This window comes from Juglans regia, chromosome 4 (genome assembly GCF_001411555.2).
Source record: "Juglans regia cultivar Chandler chromosome 4, Walnut 2.0, whole genome shotgun sequence".
Lineage (NCBI taxonomy): Eukaryota > Viridiplantae > Streptophyta > Magnoliopsida > Fagales > Juglandaceae > Juglans > Juglans regia.
Genome location: NC_049904.1, coordinates 22,444,061 through 22,458,689, shown reverse-complemented (window position 1 = coordinate 22,458,689; position 14,629 = coordinate 22,444,061). Strand labels below are relative to the sequence as shown.

The 14,629-nt window shown below is 38.4% G+C and overlaps 1 pseudogene; it reads right to left on the bottom strand.

Moving 5' to 3' along the window:
• Positions 1–298: 298 nt before the first annotated feature.
• Positions 299–13,820, bottom strand: LOC108996844 (annotated as a pseudogene).
• Between the last annotated feature and the right edge of the window lie 809 nt (positions 13,821–14,629).

The following is a 14,629-nucleotide window of genomic DNA, read 5'->3' as shown; positions in this document are numbered from 1 at the left end:
ATTGGAGCTCCATTAGAATCTTATAAAGAGCAATAACTTCTCATTCCCAAATAATATAGGATCTCGTACACTACCTATCTTTATTCATATCATATGGGGTATCACAGTTTCGAACGATAGGATAAAGTGCATGAGGTAGTTATTGTCCAAATAAGCGATGTTACGTACATATTTGAAAAGAGTAGAGAGTTTATTCATTATTTTTAAAATGATTACACAACGTCTACACATTCACGATTACAATTCAAGTATCATTTCTCATATCCATTTAATCGAAGTCAGAGTTACAATATATAAAAAGAGTAATTTGCAAACTATCTGCGATTTTCCAGACTGATGTGCAGCAATTCGAAAAAGTAGGAATATTTGCAAAACACCCGAAGTAACCACAACAATCTCAAGAACAATGATTTATTTATTTATTTCCATGGATAGTGCTCAGATTCAAGGACAATTACCAGACACGACCAGCTATTAAAGCTCAGCCACAAGACTTTGATCTCTTGGGTAAAACTCAGATGGGAAGATAACACTGTATGCTCCTTTTGCAGAAATTAGGTTAGCTGCTTCACTGGGATGGAAAGAGTCCCAGAACTGTAGAGAAATTAAATAACAAATAGAAGCGGAATTACGACAATATGGTGACACTCCCGTGAGGGTATTTGTCCCACAAGTTGGTGATGAACAAAGGGAATTGAGTGCATTTGTTTGTGCACCAATGACCCCTATTTATAGGCCATCATGCACCGGTTGGTAAAGGGCACATCCATTGATTAACCAATGGTAGCCCAAAGGTCACAACCTTAAGGAGTGACACATCCTATTGTGAAAAGGCACAACCATTGGTGAACCAATAGTAACCCAAAAGTCACATCCTTAAGAAGTGACACAACCTTTTGACTAAATCAAAAGGTTGTGTCTCTTGACACTTCCTTTAACATCACCCCTCATGGGAACCATCACCATGTTAGAGAATATTATTCCAAGGGGTACACCGTTTGGTGATCACACCCCTTAGAATAACATCTCCCACTTGATCACACAAAACGGTGATGATCCAGTTGAGTATTTTACCTTGGTACCAATATGAGCTTTCCACTACTCAACTCTCATCTGCAACTCTTGCAAATCGGCGTCAGAGCATGACAAGCCTCTACGTGCACACGTTTTTGTCATTACCTTATCTGACCGCACCCTTTACCATATGTGCTCCCACTGATCACATATTAGGGGTGACTACATTTCACTAAAAATTTTTAGTGAATGGCATCAATTCTCCGTGACTGGATCAACAATCCATTCCTCTGTCACAATTGACGACTTAAGCCGAATACATAACACATGTATCGACCTGCGTTGAATTTTCGTTAAGTACTTCCTCTAGAGGCTATTCCTGAGGTTTTTCCCTAATCACCTTATCAACGACTTTGCAAATGATTAACCATTTACTTGAGTAATCAAATCACATTTCACTAAAACTTTAGTGAATGGCACTGAATTTTCGTTAAGTACTTACTCACCTGAGTCTTTCCTTAATCACCTTATCAGCGACTTTATCATGATCAACCTTTTACTTGATTAATCAATCTGCAACTGAAATTTTATCAAGTACTCACCCTAAGGCCATTCCTGAGGTTTTCCTTGATCACCTTATCAGTGACTTTACAAATGACCAAAATTTTCATTTGGGTATCTCTATAACTCCAATTTTCTAGGCGTCCCCAGAATTTGCTGAGTTATACATGCTGACCATGAGATTGCTTCACCTAGGTTTCTCTCAATCCCATTCTAGTTACATGTTTTCTGAATTTCTCCAGAGATAAAACCTTTGGTCATTGGATCTGCTACCATCTCGGTCGAGGAAACGAAATTAACATTGACCTCACCTCTTTCCACTATATCTAAAATATAGTGATAATGCACATCAATGTGTTTTCCCTTGGAACTCTGTGTTCCACTTTTTATCAAAGAAATGGCAGACTGATTATCACAAAACACATTGATTGGTTCTGTGGATGTACCCAAATTTAAGCTTTCAACAAAGCGTTTTATCCACACCGCATTACTCAATGCAGTACTACAAGCAATATATTCTGCTTCCATAGTAGACTTAGCAACACAGCCCTGTTTCTTACTTAACCAAGAAACTGCTGTTCCACCAAATAGAAATATATATCCAGTTCTAGATTTTCTATCATCTACATCACTTCCAAAATCAGCATCACTATAGCCGATTAATTCTAGATCACTGTTTCCAAAGCACAATTTCAAATTTTTGGTACCTTGTAAATATCTCAATATACGCTTAACTGCTTGCCAATGTTCTTTACCTGGATTGGATTGAAATCTACTTACCAATCCAACTGCATGACAAATATCTGGTCTGGTACTTGTCATTGCATACATGAGGCTTCCCACAGCTTGAGCATAGGGAACTTTAAGCATTTCACTTATTTCATCCTCATCTTTTGGGCACATACTTTTATTTAAAGTATGAGCTTTGCAAACAGGCGTACTTAAAAATTTACAATTTTCCATACCAAATCTTTTAAGTACTTTTTCTAGATATTTCTCTTGATCTAAATACAATAGATTTGAATTTCTATCTCTAGAAATTCTTATACCAAGAACATAAGCGGCTTCACCCATGTCTTTCATTTCAAATTTAGATTTCAAGAATTCCTTTGTTGCATGCATCATATTGATGGTCTTCTGGATCTTTTACTCCCACTGTCTCCAACATCAATGCCTGAAGATTGATTTTCATCTGACTTTCTTTTATTATTCTGGATTTGAATAATATCATTATTTTCATTGTCAGATTCTGTGGAGATCCGTTGATTCTCTAAATCATTTATTAAATCTATTTGATCAGCAGGAGTAACAAGGTTCGTGTTTTCCAAGAAAACGGCATCCCTACTTTCTATCAATCCTTTTTCAGAATGATAAAATCTGTAGCCACTTCCGTTTTCTACATACCCAATAAACCTGCATTCCCAAGTTTTACTTTTTAATTTATCCCTTAGTGGCCTTGGGATAAGCACTTGTGCCTTACAACCCCACACTTTGAGTTTACTTAAGTCTGGTTTATGTCCCGTCCATAATTCGTAAGGTGTAAGAGGTTTCGCTTTAGTTTCAACTCTATTTAATATATATGCAGCAGTCGATAATGCTTCACCCCAAAAATGTATTGGTAGATCAGCATATGCCATCATCGATCGCACCATATCCAATAGAGTTCTATTTCTTCTTTCTGCAATGCCATTTTGTTGAGGTTTATATGGCATAGTATAAATATGTCTTATACAATTCAATTTGCAAAAATTGTCTAAAGCTTCAAATTCTCCTCCTCTATCACTATTCAAACTTTTAATGGGTCTACCCAACTGGGTTTCTACTTCTAATTTAAATTCTTTAAATTTCTCAATTGCATCAGATTTCTGCTTGAGTAAGTAGATTTGTCCATATCTTGAATAATCATCAGTGAAAGTAATAAAGTACTCCATTCCTCTATGAGTTTTTGTTTTAAAAGGTCCACACACATCAGAATGTATAATTTCTAGTAAATCCGTAGATTTCCAACTTTTTGAAAAAGATTTACTACTCATTTTTCCTTTGATACATGGTTCACATATATCAAAATTATCTGAGTTTATTTGTGGTATTAATCCACTTTTATACATTCTGATCATTTTATTTTTATTTATATGGCCTAATCTTAAGTGCCATAAATATGAACAATCAGTAGACACATTCAAACACTCAGAAATAGCTACTTTATTAATATCAACATTCAGTACATACATATTGTGATCTTTCACGCCTTTCACTGACACATTTCCCTTACTAATTACAACGGTTCCAGACTTAAACTCAACTGTGTAGCCTTTTTGATCTAGTACAGGCACAGATACTAAATTTCTACGAATACTAGGTACATATAGAACATCACTAAGTAAAATAATGGAACCATTTACTTTGAATTTGCATGTACCTTGCCCCAAGATATCGCAATATGTATTGTTGCCCATATATACTTTGTGCTCTCCAGTTTGTTTATCTTCAAGTTTGACAAACATATCTATGTTCCTACATATATGTCTTGTCGCTGCAGAGTCAACCCACCATGAATCTGTCACTGGTTCCACTAGCATTACTTCTGAGATTGTCATCACAATTTCCTTGCTTTCTTGTGCTTTTCCTTTGTTAGGACATTGTGATTTGTAATGACCCTTCTTTCCACACTTAAAACAGTTTCCAGAAAATGGTTTATTTTGTTTTCTTTTTAACCATTTCTTTTTCTTGAACTGTTTTGGCTTCATCTTATTCTGTGTAGAAAGCTTATCTTGAGCCATTAATAAATTGGATGATTCACCATCTTTATTCCTTCTTTTCATCCTTTCTCATTCAAGTACTAAAAGTACTGGAAGCGATATCATTGTTACTTCATTTCCACTGTGTGTTAAAGAAGTAATAATGTGATCTCAAGATGAAGGAAGACTATTTAGTATGGTTGTAACTTGCATTTTATCACTAAGAGGATGACCGGCATCATTTAATTCTTTCGCCATCAACTCCATTTGAAGTACATGATCGCCAATATCATCATTCTCTTTCATACAAGTCCGGTTATACTTATCCAACAATAACTGTATATAAGTATCCGACCTTAAACCATACTTTGCTTCAACTGCATCCATAATTTCTTTAGCAGTTTCATAGTCTTCAAATAAAGGAATAATGTGATCACTCATGCAATGCAAAATTAAAGTTTTTGCCCATGCATTGTGTTCTATCCATTTATCTATATTTAAAATACTGTTTACACTTTCACTTTCATCATCTTCTACATTTCCTTCCCATAGCTTTGGTGTTGTTAATGTATATAAGGTTTTTTCATGGGTTAGAAGAAAAGTTATATGCCTTTTCCAGGCCCGAAAATTTCTTCCATTCAATTTTTCTATCCCCGAGGGATCAATACTTTTCTTCGGTGCCATGAAAAATAAACCTTAAAAAATTAATCAACAAGAAGAATGTAGAAATATTAAATGTGTACTATTTAAATATAATAGTTCAACTGTGAAAAATTAAAATTATTACAAACTTAATTAGTAATAATAATAATCCTTGGGTTTAATCCAAGGTGGCAGCCTAGAAATTCTCCTATTATATTTTATATAAGGAGAATAATAAAAGCGACGCCCCGATCGAGGATATCCAAGGCCTTTCCTTGATGTTTCACCTCTTTCAAAGAATTTCTGGCGGTAATTTCGATCAACAGGTGCTTTATAATAATTTGGCTTGAAATTTGGAGTACAACGGCTTTTGAATGGACCAAATCGGGCTAGAAATGATCTCGAACGGCCCGATTGAAATTTTCTGCCCTGAACCGGTTCAGGAAACCGGGTGAACCGGTTTAGCCGGTTCAAGCCGTGTTCTGGAGATCGGCTTCTGGAGGCGGCTCGGTCAACGGCTCGGTTATCGGCTCGGCTTTGCGGCTCGGCTCCAGAGGCTCAGAAACGGGCAAAACGACGATGTCGTTTTTACCGTTATTAACCTCCGTTGGCTGAACGACACTGTCGTTTAGCCTTGGAATGGTTTGAACGGGATGACCGTTGGACGAAACGGCACCGTTTCGTCTTGGGTTGTCTTCAACCTCACGCAGGCGCACTGCAGTGTCCCTGCGTGAGGTTTCCTCAGCCCCGTCCGACCAAATGGTGGCTGGCGACGACGACTCCGACGTGCTCCCGAGGTCGACGACGTCCGGCGGTGGTGAGAGGCTCCGGCGACCGGCCGAAATAGTAACTTTGTGGACAAATGGGCTATTTAAATCACTATTCCTTTGTGTAAAATAATACCAATAATTTTCTTCAAAATAGTAACAATTTACTAAATTTTGAAGATTACCAGTATACTCTAAACCCCCCACCGTGATCTGAAAAAGTTTCTCTCTCGGATTTTCAAGCAAACGAAGATGATTAAAATATGCAAGTGTGGTTGCCAAACCAAGCACTTGCCTATTTATCGTCTTTGTAATGCGCAATAAAATTCCCTCTGACATGACCAGGCTCTTGATACCACTGTAGAGAAATTAAACAACAAATAGAAGCGGAATTACGACAATATGGTGACACTCCCGTGAGGGTATTTGTCCCACAAGTTGGTGATGAACAAAGAGAATTGAGTGCATTTGTTTGTGCACCAATGACCCCTATTTATAGGCCATCATGCACCGGTTGGTAAAGGGCACATCCATTGGTTAACCAATGGTAGCCCAATGGTCACAACCTTAAGGAGTGACACATCCTATTGTGAAAAGGCACAACCATTGGTAAACCAATAGTAACCCAAAAGTCACATCCTTAAGAAGTGACACAACCTTTTGACTAAATCAAAAGGTTGTGTCTCTTGACACTTCCTTTAACATCACCCCTCATGAGAACCATCACCATGTTAAAGAATATTATTCTAAGGGGTACACCGTTTGGTGATCACACCCCTTAGAATAACAAGAACGCATATTCCGACCTATTATGGCATGGAGTTTGGTTAGGAATGCACAGTCCAGTTAATTCCTCTACTTCACAGCACCCAACAGTTGTAACCTTGAAAGCTGAAATGCAAAAACATCAAAATTATATATAGACCATTACTAAGATCAGTATAAATTAAGCCATTTTGACAGAGCAAGAAAGTCCAAGGAAATCTACCCGCAGCGATAACATCCTCGGCTAACTTCACCGCATCCACGTATATAAAAGTTGCATCAGGCATCTCAGTATTCAGATCATCGACAAGAGATTTAAGCTCAACGTTGAAGAAGCTGGATTCGTAGTTCATAAACTCTACACATGTCGAGCCATTTGTGCCGTATACAGAAATTGCATTCGGAGTGCAGCCTAGCATTCCTACTCCAAACAATACAATCTTCCTCGCTCCATAATTGTACAAAGTCTAGAACATAATTAATGGGGAGCGAGAGAATCGGATGATCAGGGATAATCATAAAAAGGGAAGTAATTCAAAAGGAAAGAAAGCAATAAAGAAAGATTTTGCAGCAGCATTACTGACCTCTATCTGCTGAGAAAATTGTTCAATGAGAACTTTAGCAAATTGCTCTGGAGTATACAGGAGGCTTGACGGGTAATAGTCGGGCTGGAAATAGTTGTTAATGTAATCATTATCTCCCATTCCAACCGAATAGAAACACTTGTTTAGGTACTCGGTTGCTGACTGACTGCTTCCTAGCATGCTGACAATGCTTGAGACTGTAACTTGGTGATTGTTCAACTGTTCGTCCATGCAGATGCGAGCACCCTGGTTGAGAAATTTTTGTCACATTCGTCCGAGTCATTATACTTATAAGTCAACGTAGAGGACTGGCAGAGAGGCGATACAAAGAACGGAATGTAACGAAATAACAGTGCAAGACAAAAATATAATTGAGTAACTACCGAGGTCTGCCCAGTTTCATTCAGAATTCCTGCCCCGCCGGATGCATAATTCACACCTTTGAGTATCTCTGTGCCATTAGCAGTTGCAAAGGGCGGAATATAGTCGTCGAAGCCCATCATTTCAGCTGTGTGAGGGAATAATTTACAGTTACATCCGTAATATAAGTTATGTTCATAAATAAACTAAGAATATAATTCTTACAGAACACAATGTAATCTGGTTCTACACAAGGACAGCAACCACAGTATGGCTGAGATATATTGCAACACTCAAAGACATGCATAAAGTTGACAAAGTATGTTGCAGTACAAGAGGTAGCAGCAACAACAAAGTGACTGCACGTAAAGGTGAACCATAGCTGAGGAAATACAGAGTTGCATTCAGAAAAGCATGAGGAACACAATGCATAAAGCTGCATCTACCATACTGTCCATAGAAAGTTCTGAATTGATGTTGTGTATATAATCAAAGTTGCTTTTCAGTATTTTCTTTTTACTTTTCTGCTTTCCTTTGTAATGTATATATATGTGACTCACGTGTAACCAAAACTCAATCAATGAGAATCAGTTTCTTCTTAACTCAGTTGCTTCTCATCTTTCCTTTCTGTTTTTAACAGTTTCTAACATGGTATCAGAGCAGGAATAATTTCCTGCAACACCTTCTCGTTTTTCATTTTTTTTAATCATCTTTCATTGAACCTATGGCCTCCTCATCTTCCTCTTCTTCTTCTCCAACAGAAGATCCAAATAGCCCATTTTTCTTGCATCACAGTGACAATGCAAACACTGTCATTGTTTCACCACCTTTGACTGGCCCCAACTACATTTCTTGGAGCAGATCCTTTCTTCTTTCCATTTCAATCAAGAATAAGTCAGGATTCTTGGATGGCACCATTCCCACTCCTGACCTTGCAGATCCTTCTTATGTTTCTTGGTTACGATGCAACAACATTCTGCTTGCTTGGATTTTAAATTCAGTTTCCAAGGACATAGCCTCTAATGTGTTCTTCATGACTTCAGCTAAACAGATATGGGATAAACTCAAGGAGCGCTTTGCACAGCCTGATGAAGCTAGGATCTATCACCTTCAACACAAACTCAGTGGTATAGTTCAAGGGCATCTTTCTGTAAGTGACTACTTCACCCAACTTAATGCCATTTGGGAAGAACTGCATAGCTATAGACCACTTCCTTGTTGCTCTTGTGGTTTATGTACTTGTGATGCTTTAAGAAATGTTGGTGAAGTTCAACAGAGGGACTATGTTTTCAAATTTTTAATGGGTTTAAATGATAGCTATGATGCTGTTAGAGGACAAATTATCTTGTTAAGCCCCTTGCCTTCTCTAGATAAGACATTTTCACTTATTTTACAAGAAGAGAGGCAAGGCAAGCGAGAAACATAGCTATTCCTACCACAGAACCATCTGCCTTGCTTGTTTATCAGAATTTCTCAAAGAAAAAGGAGAAAACAGACTTGGTTTGTGAACATTGTGGGAAGATGGGACACACAAAGGAAAAATGCTACAGACTAATAGGGTTCCCACCCACTTTCAAATTCACCAAATCCAAGTTTGGAAATGTTTTTGGAAAACCTGCTGCTCACTCTGCAAACCAGGTTGCTCTTGATGGTTCCACTATGGATCAAGCTGTTGTTGCAAGCCATACATCTCCTGCACCAAGTACCTCTCAGTTAAAACTCTCTCAAGCACAAGCACAACACCTCGTGGCTCTTGTCAATGCCCAATTCCCTCAGTTGACCTTAGAACACAATAAACCTCTCATGCCACCACCTGTGCATTCCTCATCAATTATTTCAGAACCTGCCTCTTCGACAACATCTCACTCCAATATGGCAGGTAATCATCATTGTTCTTCCAGTTCTACTATCTCTCATAACCCTTCTCTTTTCAATGTCACAAGTCATGATAAATTCACTGTTCTTCCACAAGATCAGCATGATGCATTTCATTACACACCATGGATCATGGACACAGGAGCCACTGATCATATTGTGTGCTCCACCTCATTTTTTACTAATTCTTCCTGCTGCATTCAAGCTTTTGTACAACTCCCAAATGGTACAAAAGCTCAAGTCACACACATAGGCACTGTTAAACTCTCAGATTCTCTTCTTCTCACTGATGTCCTATGTGTTCCCTCATTTGCTTTCAACCTCATCTCAGTCAGTAAACTTACTCAAAGGCCAGACACTTGTCTGTTTTTCTTAAACAATCTTTGTTTCATTCAGGTCCTCTCTTCATGGATGACGATTGGACTTGCTAAAGTCCATGCTGGTCTCTATTACCTATTGTCTTCATCACCAGACAGCACCAATATTCCACCTTCAAGCCCATCTACTCTAGCTCAAGCCAACCAAGCTGCTGTACATCAAGATTTTGACTTATGGCACTGCAGATTAGGACATTTATCCTCTCAAAGAATGAACTCAATTCATTCTAATGTACCTAATGTAAAGTCCAAAGAAAAATCTCATTGTACAGTTTGTCATTTGGCTAAACAGAAACAACTTTCATTCCCTTCAAGTGTTTCAAGCAGTTCATTTCCTTTTGATTTAATACATTGTGATATATGGGGCCCCTACTCCCATGCTTCTCTTCAAGGATTTCATTATTTTTTAACAATTGTGGATGATTATTCTAGAGTTACTTGGGTTTTCCTAATGAGACTAAAATCAGACACAAGATCTCTCATGCAGTCTTTCTTCCATCTCATACAAACCCAATTCAACAAAAACATTAAGCAAATCAGAACTGACAATGGACTTGAATTTGCTATGACTGATTTTTACAAAAAGTATGGCATCATTCATCAAACATCATGTGTATATACTCCTCAACAAAATGGTGTTGTTGAGAGAAAACACCAACATCTCTTGAATGTTGCCCGAGCCCTTCTCTTTCAAGCATCATTGCCAATCCAATTTTGGGGAGATGCTATCTTAACAGCAGCCTACATCATTAACAGAATCCCCACACCTCTCCTCTCCAACAAATCTCCATATGAGATGCTTTTCTCATCACCACCTTCATATTCTCACCTTAGGGTCTTTGGCTGTCTCTCTTATGCTAGCACTCCCAAACAAAACAGAACCAAATTTGAACATAGAGCTAAACCTTGCATTTTCTTAGGATACCCTGCTAATGTCAAAGGTTATAAGCTATATGACATTGAATCTCACTCTACCTTTATCTCTCGAAATGTCATTTTTTTATGAATCCACTTTCCCTTTCAAATCTGGTTCTTTTTCAAATAATGACTTGTCTTCTTTCCCCAATAATCTTGTCCTTCCTCCTGCTCCACCAGATGACATCTTCTCATTTCCCCAAACCTCTCAAACTCTCACTCAATCCCACCATGATGAAGAACCTTCTTCATCAGAACTTTCTGCACCAGCTAGTGAAGACCCTTCTTCACCAGCTGACACCTCCACTCTTCCCTCTCCTACTGCTCCCACACTCCCTGCACCTGCCTCCTCACCTCATCCTGACCCTCTCCCTCTTCGAAGGTCCACCAGAAATAGGAATCAACCTGCTTATCTTCATCAATATCATTGCCAACTTGCAGCATCTCAACCCTTCCTTTCTTCCTCCACAAATCATCCCCTTCATGATTACATAACTTACAAAAATCTCTCTCCCTCTCATCAGTCATTTTCTGTTTCCCTTTCATTACTCCATGAACCTCAATCCTATAATGAAGCTGTCAGGTTTAAGCATTGGCAAGATGCCATGAAGGCTGAACTTCATGCTCTCGAAGAAAACCACACATGGACTGTCACCACCTTACCTCCCAACAAAACTGCAATTGGTTGTAGATATGTTTATAAGACCAAGCTGAAATCAGATGGCTCTCTTGAAAGGCACAAAGCCAGACTTGTGGCCAAAGGTTACACCCAAAAAGAAGGATTTGACTTCCAAGAGACCTTCAGTCCAGTTGCCAAGCTCACCACAGTTCGAGTTTTCCTTGCCATAGCAGCCATTAAAAACTGGTCCCTCACTCAAATGGATGTTCACAATGCCTTTCTTCATGGAGACCTCAATGAAGACATCTATATGCAATTACCTCCAGGCTATCACATCAAGAGTGAGCAGATTGAGGGGGAGAACTTGGTATGCAAACTAAATAAGTCCCTCTATGGACTTAAACAAGCATCTAGGCAATGGTTCTCAAAGTTTTCAAATTCACTCACTGCCATTGGATTTCACCAATCAAAATCTGACTATTCTTTGTTCACTAAGGTCAGTCCCAATGGATTTATAGCTCTCTTAGTCTATGTGGATGACATCATAGTTGGAAGTGACTCTCAAAGAGAAATTGATTCTCTCAAATCTTACCTTCACAGCAAGTTCAAAATTAAGGACCTTGGACCCCTCAAGTATTTCCTAGGATTGGAAGTTGCTAGATCCTCACTTGGAATTAACCTTTGTCAAAGGAAGTACACCCTCGAGATATTAGAAGATTCAGGTCTACTTGGCACAAAGGCAGTTTCTACACCTATTGAACTGAACCATAAATTGAGTCACACCACAGAGGAAATCTTCCAAGATCCCACAGCTTATAGAAGACTCATTGGAAGGTTAATTTACTTAACCATCACTAGACCCGACATAACCTATGCTGTAAGTGTTCTAAGCCAGTTCATGGACAGACCCTCACAATCTCATATGCACTCAGCCTATAGGATTCTCAAGTACCTTAAGGGATCCATAGGTCAAGGCATTTTCTTGTCATCAAGATCAGCTTTACATCTAAGGGCCTATAGTGACTCAGATTGGGCTGCCTGTCCCGAGACAAGAAGATCTGTCACAGGGTTCTGTATATTCATTGGGGATTCACTAATAAGCTGGAAATCTAAGAAGCAAGCAACAGTTTCTAGATCTTCAGCTGAGGCAGAATATAGGGCACTAGCATCTACAAGTTGTGAGATCATATGGCTTCTCGGTTTGCTAAAGGAATTTAATGTTGACCATGCACAATCTGCTTCCCTCTTATGTGATAACCAAGCAGCCATCCACATTACAAAAAATCCAATTTTTCATGAAAGGACCAAGCATATAGAACTAGATTGCCATTTTGTTAGAGAAAAGGTCTTGGCTGGAATTATCACACCTATTCATGTGTCTTCAAAATTTCAGTTGGCAGATATTTTCACTAAGGCCTTACCAACTTCTACATTTCAGTTCCTACTATCCAAGATGGGAATTATTAACATCTATGCCCATCTTGAGGGGGAGTCTTACAGAACACAATGTAATCTGGTTCTACACAAGGACAGCAACCACAGTATGGCTGAGATATATTGCAACACTCAAAGACATGCATAAAGTTGACAAAGTATGTTGCAGTACAAGAGGTAGCAGCAACAACAAAGTGACTGCACGTAAAGGTGAACCATAGCTGAGGAAATACAGAGTTGCATTCAGAAAAGCATGAGGAACACAATGCATAAAGCTGCATCTACCATACTGTCCATAGAAAGTTCTGAATTGATGTTGTGTATATAATCAAAGTTGCTTTTCAGTATTTTCTTTTTACTTTTCTGCTTTCCTTTGTAATGTATATATATGTGACTCACGTGTAACCAAAACTCAATCAATGAGAATCAGTTTCTTCTTAACTCAGTTGCTTCTCATCTTTCCTTTCTGTTTTTAACAGTTTCTAACAATAATTGATCGATCTAGAAGTTCGTGGAGTACATTTATATCCTCAGCCTTATAATATTACCCTAGAAGTTCTTGGAGTACATTTATATCCTCAGCCTTATAATATTACCCTAGAAGTTCTTGGAGTACATTTATCATAGATTTTGAGCCACAAAATTAACTTTAAACGAAGTGGGTACAAAAAACAAACGAAGTAAAACAGAAAGAAATAAGGAGTTCTGTCATTGCAGAAGCCACGCCCGGGATCTAAGATTAACTAAAACCATGATAGAGCTGCAAGAGAGAAAAGGGCAAAACCTAGGATATCCAACGATGGTCCTGCCATTGCAGAACCTTCCAGTTGGTCCTTCAGGAAAGTCAACACCATATGGCTCGTAATTTGCTTTAGCCAGTGTTGGGAGCAAGTTATTATTGCCATCATCCGCCAACGAATCTCCGAAAATGAAATAGCAAGGTACTTGCGGCTCCCCATGTACTTGAAGTAGTTGAATGGACGAGACAACTAAAAGAAAAAACAGGACCACCCCTTTTTTCATCTCTTCTCCGGGGTGCAAATAAACGACCAATTAGAAGATCAGAACAAATAATGCAGAAGAAGTCGGTAGAAGAAAAAGAAAAGAAAGGCAATGTGAGGTAAAATGCTGCAGGCAAGTAGTAATATATACAATCGGATAAGAGCAACACGAACCCTTTATAGAGGCACGAGCATACGACCTAACTAGCTTTTTGTTTTCCTATTCATCATCTCCTTCATTATAATCTTAGTGAAAGAGATCGATTAGATGTGTTTAGATCGATATATATGTTCTTAAGAAATCGTACGTCTGTTCATTGAGCTTGTTGTGAAAGATCTTGTTTTTCTTCTGCTGTTGCTGTCGGGCCCAATTGGGTTGTTGTGGCTTGGAGTGAACTATGAAGGGTAGCTGGTTGGGTTGAATTGCTGCTTATCTTGCTACTCATGATGTGAACAGCATTACATGATCCAGTACTGGTTCTGCTCAATTTTGACACCACGTGGCTTGTGCAGCCTCTTAACTTCTGAGTCAATTTCTTCTTTTACCTGACTTTATCTCTGTAATGGGATGGAACGAGTCAGAAATTTGTTGTTATTTGACTAATACTAGGTAGCGACCTGCTGGTAGGTTGTCATGCAGCGACGTACCCTGGTTGATGTTTTCTTGTACAGATCTGATCATAGAATCAATATTAGTTCTTAAAAAAAGACAAAAAAATAAAATAAAATTGCAAATTTAATTTTCACCCTCCACTGCAAGAAAAACCTTTTTTCCCGGTGATTTTATAATCACTTGAAATAAAATTACTGCAAATAGTACTTATTTGCAGCGATTTTATAATCGCTGCATGTTTTAAATACCACATGCCGAATTTTGTTTCTAACTTAACTTATTTCCTTTTTTTGCAGCGATTTATTATGTATTAGCAGCGACTTTGTTCACTGTAAAAGGTTTTCACTATCGTGGCGATGTAATG